The 16,195-nt window shown below is 41.0% G+C and overlaps 1 long non-coding RNA gene and 1 pseudogene across 1 annotated transcript; both read left to right on the top strand.

Annotated features, from left to right (window-relative positions):
- Nucleotides 1–2,372: 2,372 nt before the first annotated feature.
- On the top strand, nt 2,373–3,726 carry LOC136485355 (uncharacterized; annotated as a pseudogene).
- Nucleotides 3,727–4,257: 531 nt separating this feature from the next.
- LOC136485356 (uncharacterized) lies at nt 4,258–5,659 on the top strand. The gene is made up of 3 exons (XR_010766428.1): nt 4,258–4,330; nt 5,290–5,516; nt 5,598–5,659. It is a non-coding gene; the product is annotated as an uncharacterized lncRNA (long non-coding RNA).
- The last annotated feature ends 10,536 nt before the right edge of the window (nt 5,660–16,195 follow it).

Genomic DNA, 16,195 nt, shown 5'->3' with positions numbered 1-16,195 from the left:
TGCGGGATTGGTTTGTATTGCGGGATTGGTTAGTGTCAGCATGAGATGGCGGTTTATTGAAAAAATACACTTGCATCTATAATATTGATTTTCACCATTAATTATGTCTTGATAGTGGTGCATTTATTTGGTGCTCTAGATGTTAATATATTTTTCCTAAAAACTGAGCTAGGCAAATTTGACCCTATGGTTTGCAAAAGAGGGAGTAGCGCAATTAAACCTGCAAAGCCAACACCGTACCTAGGTTCTGAATCAGAAGGATCTGAAGGATTATTGTCTACTTTGTGCCATGGTTGTTAACTTTTACTCTCGCTGACACTGGTGTGCTGGTACTAAGTTGGAAGCGTAATTAGATCTTGCCTATGTGTTGTTCTTGCATATTGGTGATGTGTTGTTCTTGCATATGTGGTTTGGACTTGCTATATCAGTTATGTTAGATGCAAAAAATGCACCTGAGTCGCTACCTGCTTATTTAGTGTTTATTAGCCTGTCAGACTGCATAAATAACACATTCCGTGTTATCACGTGCTTGTAGCCTAGTACACTTGCAGTTCTACAAATATTCTACCTTCAGTCAGTTGGGAGTACAAAAATATATTGTTTGCTAGTGGTGCCGAATTCTGCCTTGATATCTTGTGAACTATGCAGTAATGGAAAACAACAAGCTGAAACATGGTAAAAAAAGTATAACTAAGCAACAGTAATTAAGCAAAACAATTCAGCACTAACTAAAAATTCACGAACATTTTCATTCTCTTTTCATCAGTCAGTTGACCTCTGCTGCTGATACACTTGGTTGTAATGTGCATGATATTTTTTCAGTCCATGTGAACAATTTGCTCCTTCATGTCTATAGTATTCCATCTGGTTCGAAATAGATGTTGTAGCCTCTTCTTCTTTTTAAAAAAAAAAACAAATACATGTACTACAACTTCTGGGCAATTCGAGCTCATTTCTTTGTGATATTTGCATGAATTCATCTCCCATGCCTTTTTACTTAAGAAGGGATTAAACTAGGTTAAGCTGTTAATTTTGTTGGCCTTAGTTTTTGTGCTGAATTCTAAAACTTATATAGTTATATTGTTGAGGCTATTGAATTTGCTCTTGTATCTATCGATTGGTTGTAAGGTTGGTTTGGCAGAAAGCGTGTTCCATTCGTGTATGCATTACCTTTATTTGTACATTGGTAATGGTATAGTGTCTCATGTGTTTAGCGTGAATGCATCACGTGCTTTACATGGTTTAGGCAACAACGTTCAAGCATGGGAATAGCATCTTGTGAACTAGTCTGTTATTTCTTGATGAATCGATATTAGCAGGCTGAGTATTTGACATTATAGAACCAAGTTCACCATGCATCATTCACAGGTTGTCATCAGCCACTTTCGAGCTATTGTACAACCTGTAGCGCAAGTAATGTAGGACAAATGGAGCTTACTGGTGTAATAAGTTGGAAGCAGTTCGTCTCTGTATGAATGCATGATAGGTCTTGCCTACTCGGCACGAGATCTTAAGCAGAGTGTGCCTTTTTAATTTGATGGCAGCGTGGGATCTTAAGCAGAGTTTGTTTTTTAATTCCAGTGGCGTCCATACTCGTCAATCACTCAATCTAATAATTTGCTTGCTAAATCTCAGACAAGTGCTAGCTAAATCTCTCCGACTAATAAGGGCATGATGCTTTTGCAGGAGTGATTTTCTGCTGCATCTTGGGACGGGGTGACTGGTGTCAGGTTAGTCCCCCCCACTGTTGCCTGCTGCATCTGTAGTTTTTTGCTCTGTGCTGGTGTACAATGATTCCTGCTGCATTAGAACTAATGAAATTTCCTGGATACTCTTCTGGATTTCTCACTAGCAGTTTTTTTTCCTGCTTTCTAGTCTATCTGTATGGTTGTATCTTGAAGTGTTCCTCTCACCGTATTGTTCTCTTTAGCATTTTTGAGTAATAAGTTAAAAAGATTAATGCAAGTTTTTTCATGAGATGGTATGAGAAAAATCTAAGCTTTCCTCACAATAGCTCTAGGTTGTTAGCTTATGACAGCCCCTAACTTTTATTTTAGGGCATATATGAAACTTCACTCTGAAATAATTGTATATGCTAACCATTCCTCTGAAATAATTGTATATGAAACTTCACCGGTTCATGATATGAAATTATAATCCTTGTTTCATTGTTAGTGTTAGTTTAAGCTATGTGTTGCTAAATTGAAGTTTAAACTATCACTCAGCTGGGGCAGTGATAGTTGAAGTTTATTTTCTGTGATGTGCTTGAGTTTATTACATATGACACTTGTGACTTGCTGTGCTTGAGTATTGGCCTTGTGCCTTTTATTTTATATATATGTAATAATATAATTTCATATATGTAACACTAGATGGCTTTTTGGGAAGAGCTTGCTAGAAATTTTTTGTTGGAAGAGGAAGAAGAAGATGAGGAGCTATTCTTTATTCTTCTCCCTGCTGTAATGCCCTTTCTCGACGAAGAGAAAACACCTGAGCATACCTCTTCTCTTCCTGGTGCTAAAAAGGTTAAAGAGATTCTTGAAGGACACGAGAATTGGTGCAAGGAAGAATTTAGGATGGAGGCTGAAATATTTAGAGCTATAGCAAACTTTCTCAGGGCTGAGAACTTGCTGCGTGACACACGTGGTATGAAGATTGAGGAGCAACTTGGTCTTTTTATGTTCATGCTCTCTCATAATGCAAGCACAGAGAGGCTAAAGAAGGAGTTTCAACATAGTGGTGAGACAGTGCATAGGAAAATATATGATGTCTTCAATATCATTCCAACATTAACCCAAAAATTCATCAGACTTCTGAATCCAAGCCACACACACATGAAGATTACATGTGACCCTAGATTTATGCCATTCTTTTAGGTCGGTTAATACATACAGTACACTTTCCTTAATACCATTCCTAAATACAATCCAAATTTTTAGTAAATTTTCTTACCTGCAGAACTGCATCGGCGCTATCGATGGTACGCATGTCCCAATCACAATTGGACAAGACAAGGCCAGTCCCTATAGAAATAGGAAGGGGACACTATCGCAGAATGTTATGTTTGCCTATGACTTCGACTTGAAGTTCACTTTCATCTCATCTGGTTGGGAAGGATCCGCATCTGATGCAGGAGTGTTGCGTTCTGCTCTTGGCAAGGGATTTACTGTGCCAGCAGGCAAATTCTATCTTGTAGACGGTGGATATGCAAACACACCATCATTCCTTGCTCCCTACCGAGGAGTTAAGTATCATCTCAGTGAGTTCAGGAGACGTGGCCAGAGGGGAAATGCATATGCCAACTACAAGGAATTGTTCAATCATCGGCATGCGATTCTTCGAAATCACATTGAGAGGGCCTTTGGGGTTCTCAAAAAGCGGTTTCCAATTCTGAAAGTGGGGACACATTACCCAATTGAAACTCAAGTTATGATTCCAGCAGCTGCTGCTGTGTTTCACAACATCATTAGAGGGTTGAATGGGAGTGAAGAGTGGCTAGACATCCTACCTGATAATATCAACCCATCAAATTATGTCGACATGCCAGAGGGAGACACTAACTACCCAAGTGAGATGGAATCAAACCATGGAAATACCCTACGAGACCAGATAGCCCATCAGATGTGGGCTGCCTACAATGTGTAGGATAGTAGTGTTTGGAATGTAATTTATGAGTTATGAGTTATGTATTTCTGTAATACATTATGTGATGCAACATTCTGTAATAAATTCTCCAATATATTCTATAATATGTTATGAGTTATGTATTTCTGTGTGATGCAATATTCTGTAATAAATTCTCCAATACATTCTATAATATTTTATGAGTTATGTATTTCTATAATTATTTCTTGTAGCAATGTCGAAGGCAAGGGCTACATGGAACTCTAGATATGAGAAAGGGCTTGTTGACATTATGAGGGACCATGTGAACATCCCCTTGTTCAGGGGTCAGAATGGATGGAGTGGAGAGGGTTGGAGAAGTATCTCAGAGAAGTTTACCCAAATGTATCCTTTAGCATGCTTCACAAAGCAGCAGCTACAAGAGAAGGAAAAGGAGCTAAAGGGCAGCTGGAAGGCGATACATGTAGCGTTAAAGGATAGTGGTGTTGGTTGGAATGACTCATTGGCCATGGTAATTGCGGAACCGGAAAATGGAAGAAACTGATCAATGTAAGATTTTTTCACTGAACCAAAAAATTGTTGCCATATTCTGGTTGCAAGTACTAACTATGCTGTTGTCTTGGTATTAAATAGGATAATGGAAAAATGGCTAGGTTCCAGAAGAAGCCGTTTCCTTTATATGAAGACTGTACGTCATTGTATGCTGGTATGTTATTTGAAACTTCTCTCTAAGGTTATGTAGCCTTATTGTTCTACTTGAGAGTAAAGTACCATCTAACTTGATAGTATGACTGTGCACTGCTTTCAGTTTAAGTTATAGTATGCCTGCACTTGAACAGGAAGAGTTAGTTTTTATTAGTCACTCTCACAGCCTCACTCGCCCACAATACTTTTATCTAAGTATTTTTTCTTATTCCCTGTTTTCGTGAGCACAACTTGGAGAGCTGCAATTGTTCTTGTTCTTTGTCTTTCTCTGTGAGAATGACAAACCTTGAAGAATAGAAAAACTGCAACAGAATAGAAGGTTTACCAAAACTTGTTCATTGGATGCCACATAGCTTCTGTTTGTCACATAAAGACAACTAGTGTATTCCATTACGTTTGGTACCAAGAATACATGATTGCATGAAACATGACGATTACTGAGAAATATTGTTGACATTACATGGCTAATGCTAGCAAACCCTGCATATTAAATTTGCACTGATGTAGCAACCCTGCAGTATCAGTTATGACGCTTCTATGCCCTCTGGTCTAACAAAGTTGTAACTCTTCCTATTTTTAAACCATAGGAAGTGTTCCTATTTTTCGCCCACCCATCAGTTTCTAGTAAAAGTAGTAACTCTTCCTATTTTTTTTTGCATAGGAAGTGTTGCTACAGGAGATCTAAACTTCACATCAACTGAGCACTTGCAGCCTGCTCCTCTTGTTCCTATTGCTGCTCTAGCTGCTCCAGCTGCTCTGGCTGCTCCAGCTGCTCTAGTTGCTCCTGTTGCAGTGTCTGATAGCACAAGTCCAGGTGCTACTTTTGATGGGCTAGACGTCTCAAGTGCACGCAATGAAGCTCAGTCTGCACCTTCCAATCAAGATTCTGTGCAAGGAACGAGTGGTGGGAGAAAGCGTAAGCAAAGTCACATTGGTGCTGCTATTGATGGTTTTGTGCAGTTTAAGAAGATGCAAACAAGTAAAACAATGGAAGCACTCAATGAAAAGAAGAAACAAGACGAAGCATTTTCAGTCGACAAGTGTCTCGATGAAGTTGATGCAATGGAACTTACTGATGTGGAGAAGGCGTATGCTATGAATATCTTCAAATCTGAGATAGATAGGGAGGTATTCATGAAAATGAAAAACAAAAATGTTCGCTTGATTTGGCTCAAACAGCAGATTAGGTAATAATGCTTAGCTGCCACTGGATTAGTTTACTTTGGTATGTCTTAGCTGCTAATGCTTTTCCTTGTGCTTACTTGCAGTGCTATCTGTAGAGGCAATGTTGGTGGAGGCAATGTTTGAATTGAGAAGAAAAATGCAGCTGTAGTCATTGTATGCAGGTATTTCCATCGTTGTGAGCACAGTATATTGCACTGGTTAGGTCAAATGTTTTTATTAGTGTGAGCCTAGAATTTGTCATTTGTCCTTGCTTATGTTCTGTACAGAACTTGGATTGCTGTTGTCAGGTTAGCTATGTGTTGCTAAATTGAGCCTACTGTAGATTGGTCAGTGTCTGAGCTGTGTTTCCGATCTTATTTGCAAGTAGCCTCTTTTGTTTATAAAAATAATGCTATAAATATAAGATGCCCAAACCACTTCTTCCCTTGGGCTTGCAGATCACTGGCCAGGAGCCATTTGATTAGGCAACGACCACCGCTAACCTTATCAGGCTCCTCTCCTTTCAAGAGGATTGCATGTCTGATCCCCTATCTTGAGGGATCTTAAAAATTCACAAGGCATGACTCATATTACACTTTTCGGATGTCGTGTACATAAAATTTGTTCATAGGGATAGATAACCTTGAGCCATATGAAACTGATGACTACACAATTGTACAACAGCTTGCACTTGCCAATGCTGCATGCCATCAGTACTCGGGGGCATGTTGCTTTCGTTTCCAACTTTTCTTCTCCCAACCGTCTCCATGATGGCATCTCTAATCTAGTACTAGTTGTCAAAGGATTAGAGCGTTTCCTTAGGTCTGGATGCTTGCTTGTCGTTTTTATTTTTCTCGATGGATCCAGGGACATCACCCCATGCCCTGTGCTCAGGCTTTTGACACCTCTGCAATTTTTATGCTTGCTGCTAGTCTCTCAAGAAATATTCACCCCATGTTCTATTGTTTAGCTATTCGGAATATTTCCGTTCCGTTTTCATCCCACAGTGTAATGAGTGTTTAGGTCCTCAGGAAAATGCTTAAACATTATTGGCAAGGATTCTTGGTGCCACAAATATCTTGTTGAGCTTTTATGCATATTTCCCTGATACTAATACTGATGGTGTGTAAGTACAGTTGATCGGCTGTGTAATGAGTGTTTAGTTGCATTGTTCCATGTATCTGCATTTAAGTCCTAACTTCTCCACTTGAAACTGAATTGAACTCTGCAGTAAGTTCACTAGATAGGAATTTGTAGGCTTGTTGTTTGCCTTTGTTATCAATATAAATACAATAAGTTAGCTAACCCATTGATATCATTAAATAGTGGTTGTTTTTACATTTATGAATTATTAGGTTGTTGTCTTCCCAGTAGCAGCCATTCATATTTGATTGAGTTACAGGCAGGTTGGCCAAATTATAAGATTTAGTTTGCTTTTGCAAACCTGCAAGCACACATGTACAGGCAGCTTTTCCATATCTGTAATTTGCTTGCTGTGGCATGCCATGTAGTTTACCCTTGGTTCAAATTGATGTATCCTAACCCCACTAGATTAGTTTACTCTAGGTATGTCTCTAGCTGCTAACGTGTTTTCTTGTGTTTACTTTAGGTATGTCAGAAGAATGCAGCTGCAATGGCTATGAGAAGCTTGTGAAAAGGAATTAAACCGTAATTTATTTTTTCATATATGTCTTGGATATCTGGATGGAGATGATCTATGATTTGGTAACGAATGGATTAGCTAAGTTGAATTTGCCACTTGAATTAAATTTTCTATGTATTGGACTATGTCAAAAAAATTTGGTCTTGTGATTTTTCATGCATTATGTGCATGAAAATGTTGTGGTTGGCATTGATTTGTGGTGATTTCCTTATATTGTTTAAAAAAATTGTGACTTTTCTTGATTTTCTAAGACATTGTTTTCAATTTTGTTGCATGTACTTTGGTTGAAGTATTCCCGGTCGTGAAAACGTACTTTGAGATGATCTATGAAAATGTTGCATGTACTTCGCTGAAAAAAATCTGTGTATTTCCGGTCGTGAAAACGTACTTTGGCTTGGCTGCAAGACTGGACACATACGCTGTCCTTATTTAATTTCCCTGCGTTGGACACCCTGTTGCCAAATGGCAACACGGAAACTACCCCCACGCGTTGCTACCTGCCCTGGGAAGAGGCGGGAATGAGAAGTCCAAAAATTTCCATCCGTAGGGCTATTTTCCCTGGGAAAATTCTCCTCTGCTGCCAAAGAGAGAATAAGGGATGATTAATTATACGCAATGGCCCTGATTGGTTCTGCTTAGGGGAGCTTCCAACTTCCGGCTCGAGAGAGGGGGCACGCGAGGCACAGTAGAGTAACCTTGTCATGTTTAGTACTAGGAGCCCTTTTGCACCCGCAATGAATAATTTAATGGACACATTAAAAATACTCTACACTTTCCAAGTGGATGGACTTAGCCTGTTCGGTTGGCTGGTTCGTATCGTTGCTGGTTCGTGAAGAAGTACTACTGGCTGGTTTGTGTGAGAGAAAAATACTGTTCCGACTGAAAATTTACGATCATTTACGACAAGCCACGGCCAAACGAACAGTGTGTATATCCTGTGCTCGCGTGCATTACGTGCTCCCGTTAAAAAAAACCATTCAACCAAAAATATAAATGGATAGATGATATATAAGGACCTATGTTCATGCAAATTTTTAGAATGGTTAAAATCTTGTACAAGTAGAAACAAAAAGGAGATAATAATCATGATATAATGATTGGGTCGGGTGCATTATTTGCCTAGATCCGCAACCCGCATCAACTACATCTTGATTTTCTCTTTTTTGTTCCTCTATGTACAAGAATTTTTTTAATCCTCAAAATCTGTGTGAAAATGGATCCTTACATCATCTATCCTTAGGTATTTTTGGAAGAATTTTTCAAGCACTGTTTCATAGTTTTTTCTAGATGGGAGCACGGGAGCACCTAAAGGCATGGGGGCCTAGGATATGTTCTCCTGTAACACTTTTTATTGGGATGGGGATAGCGAATGGGAAAAATGGATTGGAATAGCAGGACGGGGTATGGAATGGGTATGCTATTCTTTATTTTCCTATCCCTATTCATTTCCCATTATCCATACATGGGATCAGATCTATCACACCCCTTACTTCCCTATATATCCCACTCTACATTTCTCAATATCCAAACGGCGCCTAGATAGATGTATAAAAGAAACACCTCGGAAGTTCAGGAGCCGCCAGTGCAATTCTACTCTACTAAAAACATAAATTTTAGCATCACAAATTATTATTATTCTTAGTCGACCAACATCCATAGTTGGTGAGACATATTGACTTCACCATCTTGATGAAACCGATACATCATTTCGACAAGGGGCACACGCCCAAGTTTTAGCCTAACAACAACATTTATCGCCCGTATGGCCAATCTTGGTATAAAGGCAGTGTGGCTTAGGGTTCTTGTACCCTAGAGCATCACAATGCGCCCCACACAATACGTCGTCGCATGGAGAAAAATCGGTGCACCTACTACCTGCAAATATGATGTATTGCATTTCATCAGAGTGGGAACTTTTATATAGCTAAGTTGATGTAAAACATTATGTGTAAAATAGAATACACATGCATATATGTGTGGTTGTATATAAATTATTACTACCTCTTGCTTCACAAGACGAGAATACCATAGCCATGACAATAAGGGTTGCAAAGCACAGAGCCTTGGCATCCTTGTTGAGAAGTGCCATCAGGGAGAGCTGATTCTTTGATTTCCTTGTGTTACCCTTACTATGTTTCAATTGTGTGTGGCATCGCCTCCTTGTCCATTCTTTATATAGGGGGTGGGGCGGTAGCAAATTTAGCATCGTATTAATGCATTAAATTATGCTCCTCTAATGTGTTTAGTACTTATTTATTTGCTGCTTGTTTTGATTGCTATATTTTTCTAGGGGGGGGGGGGGGGGGGGGGGGGGGTATTGGATTCAGACTACGGTGTAATTGATTAGGTTGACCCCATGGTTTGTTACGATACAAGGAAAAATGGATTGCCGCTATATCTATTACGATAGCGAAAAATGGAAAATTTTCAATTCGTGTTGGGCTCACACTAGGCCTGATTTATTTTGGGCTTGTTTTTTCTTGCCCGTTCCCACCCAACAACTACTTGAGCGGACCTGCCTGCCTTTTTGTGCTTTTTTTTTGGGCTAGAGTAGACTGTGGGCCAACCAGGCCGAATTAATAAAGCTCTCTTGCCTCGTATGACTCTATTTATGGAGATACATACAAATGAGAGAAAATTTCCTATTGACACTAAAAAAACTTCTACTTTCCTATTTGATATCCAAACTCGAAATCTTTCCTATCTGTCACCCCTTTCATTTTTTTCTTTTCTATTTAACACTTCCGTCACTTTAGAGCTCTAACGGTGTTAAGTCCGATTCCAAAAGACCATTTTGCCCCTATTGTTTATTTCTAGTCATGATGTTTCATTTGCTGTTTTTTTGACATTTCTATGTTTTTCTAAATGAAAAAACTCAAAACTAAAAAGTTGTAGATCTCATCAAAATATATAACTTTCATATAAAAAGTATATTTATTTAACATCATATAAAAAAAAGATATGATTTTTCTGAGAAGACAAACCTTGGTACGCGATTAATATATTGCTGAAAATTTATAATATTTTCTAAGCATCTTAATGACCTCAAATGAAAAATCCTAAAACTAAAAAGTTGTATATCTCATCGAGAGCAACAATTTTCATATATAAAGTATCTTTACACGATGCCATACAAGAAAGTTATGATTTTTCTAAGACGACAAGCCCTGGTACGCGATTAATATGCTCCTGAAATATTATATTATTTTTTGAGCATCTTAACGATCTCAAATGAAAAAACTTAAAAGTAGAAAGTTGTAGATCTCATCGAGAACTAAAAGATTCATATAAAAATCATCTTCATCCGACGTCATATAAAAATAATATAATTTTTCTAAAGTAGAGCATTTTAGTCTACTTGCTGAAGGGCATTTTAGTCCTTTCCCATTGGCCCATAGGGAAAGTTAACTGTCCTGGCTAACTGAGTTGACAGAAGTGTCAAATAGGAAAGAAAAAACAAAAAGGGTGACAAATAGAAAATATTTTATGTTTGGATGTCAAATAGGAGAGCAGAAGTTTTTCTAGTGTCAAATAAAAAATTTTCTCTACAAATGATAGACCTTTCTATATATAGCAGCATAACTGTCTTACTATTAAATACTAATCACTTGTATTGTATGATGAGGTGCAGGTAGGATTATGGTCTACTACTAGAGTTGAGCCAAATGGACCACCCTTTAAATAGGCAAGGCATATATATAAAAAGTCAGGCTTATTATGCTGATGTGTGTGGTGGATTAGTTTGGAAGTAAAGAAAGAGAGGCTATCATGGGTAAGAACTAGGAGTAGCATATATATTTATATAAATGAATAAAAAAGGGGGAAAGTTTCAATAATTCTTTCTCACAAGAAGGAGTGTTATGCATGCATAGGCTGCAGTGTAGTAAACCTAGCTAATACCGCTAAATGGATAGATTCTCTTTCTCTGTCGCAAAGCATCCATCTACAATGATGCAAGTGGAAAAGGCAGTGACCAACTGTTTTTGGGAATATTTCGGTGACCGGAGAGAGTAGGAATTTGGCCACTTTTCCGCGCATGACGGGCACGAGGCACTTGTACCCTTGCGGTGGGCCCGCCCCCGGCCACGGCCGTGTTTCACACCAGGGCGGCAAGCATGCTTCATGCGTCCTAGCTGCTGCTGCTGCTGCTGCTGCTTTCACCCTCAGCACTCCATTGAAAACCATGAGCTAGCGTTTTGGCATCGATCGCCTTTGAGGTGTTCTTGGTTTCTAAGCAATCAACCACCTTTGCTGTCTCGATCTTTTTCTTTACGTACGTGCCTTGCCAAACTACAAGTCCATCCGCTTGCTCTCTGCTGTGTGTGGTGCATGGAAAAGGCAGATATGATGGAGGTTAGCTAGCTAGCTAGGGTGCCTGCTTGGACACTTGACTTGTCATATATGCCAAGCTAATACTAAAGCATGGGTTCAAAAGACTTTTCTCGAAGGGCAGAAAAGAGATCACCTTGTGTTACTTGTCAGTGTGTGGGAGCAAGCAAGCAATCAATCTAGCTTTTTTATTAAAAAAAATGGAAACGTGTCCGTGCATATCATGTGCACTTGCATGGAAGCTAGGATCGGAGTTGGTGGTTGCCCACCAAGGCCATCATCATCATCAGTGCATTAACCATGCATGGTAATCGGTAAATAATACTCTATTATCCCAACACAGTTAACCATGCATGCATGCGCGTGCACGCGGGGGACGGAAAATGGTGCATGTGACAGGATGCATCATCATGCATATGCATGCATCAAATATCAATCAGCTGCCTCGTGTCACTGTCATTTAACTTGTCAAAAGTGGACGGATTGGGAGTGCACTTACGCCCCAATCCACTCACGAGCGCGCACGACTCTTCTCCGGCCAAAGGCCACCAACGCCAACGAGAAACTAACTAACAACCTAATAATCAGCTCTGCCCACAAGTTAAACACGTCTCGTCCCTCACATCTGTCCTGTCCTCCAGTTGACACGTGTCTTGTTACGACGCCAATGCATGTGTCACGTTTGTTGTCCTCTCCCCCAATGCGATGAACACTACTTCTACATATATTTGTTACCGGGATATTGGGATTATTGTTCGTGGGTGGGCTCACTGCTACAAAAATAATTTTAGAAGATGTGTGTTTTTATTAAAAGAAATAGTCAAAAAGTGTTGACGTCTCCAAAAAAAAACTAGTGAATTTTAGAAGCGACTAGCCCATTTAAGGAGACAACCCAAAAAACAGCACCTTGAGTAAATTGATTTACAGAGGTGAGTTTCTTAAGATAACCACCTCCGTAAATATGACTTATTTATAGAAGTGGCCCTCTTAAGAGGCATGACTCTGTTAAAAAACAAAAACCTAGTTTACAATGAGTAAACCCTAATAAGCCGCCCCTTCTCTTGATCACACCCCTAGTCCTTACCCATCGCCCCTAGATTTTTGTCTCGGTAGGTCCTGAAGGCTCCATCTCTCTCACACCACCTCCTAGCCTCCCACCCCGTGAGCCGCCACCCACCGCCTCAACTTCACTGCCCTAGCCCCCCTACCCTCAGTCGCCTCTCCTCAGCCACCTCCCTGGAGCGCCTAGACGACAATACCCTCCTTGGAGAGGATCTAGATGATGACATTGTCCCCTAGGCATCATCCACTTCGGCAGCTGCGCATGCTCTCTTGCCCTTTCTAGCAGCGGCATTGGCCTGAAGGTGGAGGAGGCGAGCTCGGCGAGATCTATGGTGGGCATCGTACCCCTTCCCCCTAAATCAGTCAAATCCATGGCTCATGCGATCCATGGCGAGGTTAGGGTGGCAACATTGGCCGCTCTATCCTGTGCCTATCAGCAGCTGCAGTGCATGTAGGTGATCCCCTAATCTCTCTCCCTTTTCCTCACTCGCCTCTCCATGTTCCTCACTCTCCCCTCTTCCTCACAGTTTGAATATCGCATAGCAGCACCGGATCTGGAAGGGGATGGGCCCGAGGTAGTGTGTGAGAAGATCCATGATGTGAGGGAGGCATCCACAATAGCGCGAGTGAACTCCGTGACAGCTAGGGCGACATCCACATCAGCGTGGGTGGGCTCCATAATGGTGGCAAGGAAGCAATGGCACGTATGGGCTCGACGACGACGAGGATGACATCCACATCGGCATGGGTGGGTTCCACGATGGTGGCAGGGAAGCAATGACATGGGTGGGCTCCACAACGGTGACGGGGCAGCAGTGGCATCGATGGGTTCATGGGCTCAACAGTGGGTTCAAGAGCGGGCTCGATGATGGTCTTGTAGCTTTTTTTTGTTTTTTGATGAATCTATTTATACTGGCGAACATTGTTACCGCCACTATAAATGTTACTTAATAGAGACCTACAAATAGAGGCTGGGGCGTCATCCGCCTCTGGAAATGATTTCAACCACCTTTGGAAACACTTTACATATGCACTTTGTTCATATTATATTTATACTCTTTTCTTTTAATAAACAATTTGGTGCTCTAACACTATACTAATCTCCTAATGAACACATATAATGTCTTTTTCTAGGATAAATCAACTTCCTTCTAAGATGACCGCTTCTAGAAATCATTTCCAGAGGTGTTTTGTAAAATGATTTGTAGAGGTGGTTAACATAAAATATGTCTAGAGGTTGTTGGATGCATCCGAAAACCACCAAGTTTCAAAGGCTCGGACACAAGCAAAGCAATCGCCTCCAAAAACCCGATTTACCTACCTTTAAAAATGTCTTTTTGCAGTAGGCCTTTGTTCTTGGGACTATTATTTTTTTATGTGTGTGGCCATGTTCTTTAATTTCTTTCGCACTATATGTGCAATCTTGTGATGAACAAAAATTGGTGCCTCGTCGCTATAATACTCTCATGGTGATGACCACTACTGGCTAACAAATTGGTTTCTAGGTTGTTCTGACTGTGTACGTGTGGTATAGTTCTCTTTGTTACCGTCCCCTTATCCTTCCAACGTCCAAATTACTACCTCGGTTTTAAATTATAATCATTCAAGCTCTTGTAAATTTGACTGAATATATATAAAAAATTACATAATAAGCGTCTATAATATCAATTGGTTTCATTAATTTCTCCGTGAAATATATATATCTTGATAGTACATTTTTTGAACCTATAGATGATTTAATATATCTTTCTAAAAATTTTGGTCAAAATTAGTGAACACATACAGTTAAAAAAAAGCTAAAGTGAATTATAATTTGAAACAGGAATAATATCAGAGAATTAGACCCAAACTAGGTATAGCACTTCCCAGCAAATAAAGAAAAAAAAAACTAGGTAAAGCACTGCTACTAGCTAGTGACTGATGTGCGTGAGCGTGACAATATTGCCACACGGTAACGACGGTGACCAGGTCAGTAGAGAGAGTGAGTTTGGTGACGCTGATCGTCCATCAATTGTTGTTGCCTTGCAAGAGCTCGCAATCATCCGATGTGATGGCGGCCGTGGAAAGTGATGAGTCCCGGGCCTATGGGCAATCATTGCGTTTCTTCCACGACCGAAAGGCCAAAGCTTTGACGGCTGCGGCGGCGGCGGATCGGACATCGGAAGGAGAGCTGCCGTCTAGCTGCTGCCATGCTGAACTGCCGATGGTTGGTCAATGGATGGGGACGGAACGTACTGCTCGAACAGGTGCGTGTGGATATAGCTGAGCTGAGAGCGATGGAGCTAGCAGCAGTCAAGACTCAAGAGAGAGCCACACACAATGGAAGGCGCGTGCATGGATTGGATGGAGGAGTTCTTGGTTAACCTACTGTATCTTTCTAGGAGAGTATCTGTTATTTGCTGGTGATTAGGAGAGAAATTTTTGCATTTTGGTCCCTTTTAAAAACATTTTTTACAAAAAGACATATGCCAAAACGTTTGCTGAAAATAGACCATTTTTAGGCGTCTTAGAACATGACGACAAGGTATGAGGGTCGGCGTCGACTGACACGACGCCGAGGTCTTGCCACCTCACGGACGACCCCGGTCGACGGCGACACGGTGGCGCATGGGGTCCGACACGTCGGCGTTGTGTCAGCCAACGCCACAGTCCCAACCTCGGCGCGGTGGGACTACACGCCGAGCTATTCGCACCATCCGGCGCGCGGCCCAGGCGGCCCAACAACGCTTCGTGGCCCAATAGCTCGGTGCGGGGTCACTTAACGCCGAGCCACCAGACTCGGCGCGGCCCGACTCAACGCTGAGGTCTGGGCTCTTGAAGCCGCGCCGCGGCCCCCTTCTTCTTCCTCCCTCCATTCTGAAGACCGGCGCCGGCTCTGCTCTTTGGCTCCCCCCACGCCCCCACGAAACCCTAACTCCCAAAAGCGACCCTAGGTGCCCCGATCTCGTCTCCCGAAGCTTCCTCGAGGTAATGGTCCCTCCTCTCCTCCAATCTATCCACGTAGATGTGCTTGCATTGTCTCTAATCATGTGGAATCATGGGTGTATGGTGTTTTGGTATATGTGTATTTGCATTTGCAAAATATATGGCTTAGGTTGATTGAGTGCATTGTTGTTTAACTGTTTTATGTGCTGAACATGTTAGGTTAGTTTGGTTTCTAGTTATTTTGGTCATTATGGTTCTTTGTTTATTGTAGGTGTCATTAGGGTTAGTTATTTGTTGGTCATTAGGGTTAGTATGTATTTTAGTTATTTGTTGGTGATTAGATTTCAATTTTTTATGACTAGAACGTTTTATTGTAGGTGTCAGTCGACGCCGACCCTCATACCTTGGCGTCATGTTCTAAGACGCTTAAAAATGGTCTATTTTCAGCAAACGTTTTGGCATAGGTCTTTTTGTAAAAAATGTTTTCAAAAGGGACCAAAAATGCAAAAATTTCACTTGATTAGGACGTCTCACTTGCAATGCCTGCTGCTACAACTGTGTGTGTGATGGCCTGATGGGTGACATGATTGCTTGTAACTCTTCTGAGCCTCAAGCCTAGCTTTTATCTATCGCTTGACTATGTCAGAACGTGTTCTTGACGGTTAGGATCCGCCTTCGGATTTACTCGATCGCAAAACTATTCACTCCTTCGTTCAGCATACC

Source organism: Miscanthus floridulus, chromosome 10 (assembly GCF_019320115.1).
Source record: "Miscanthus floridulus cultivar M001 chromosome 10, ASM1932011v1, whole genome shotgun sequence".
Classification (NCBI taxonomy): domain Eukaryota; kingdom Viridiplantae; phylum Streptophyta; class Magnoliopsida; order Poales; family Poaceae; genus Miscanthus; species Miscanthus floridulus.
This window is presented reverse-complemented; position numbering and strand designations above follow the sequence as displayed.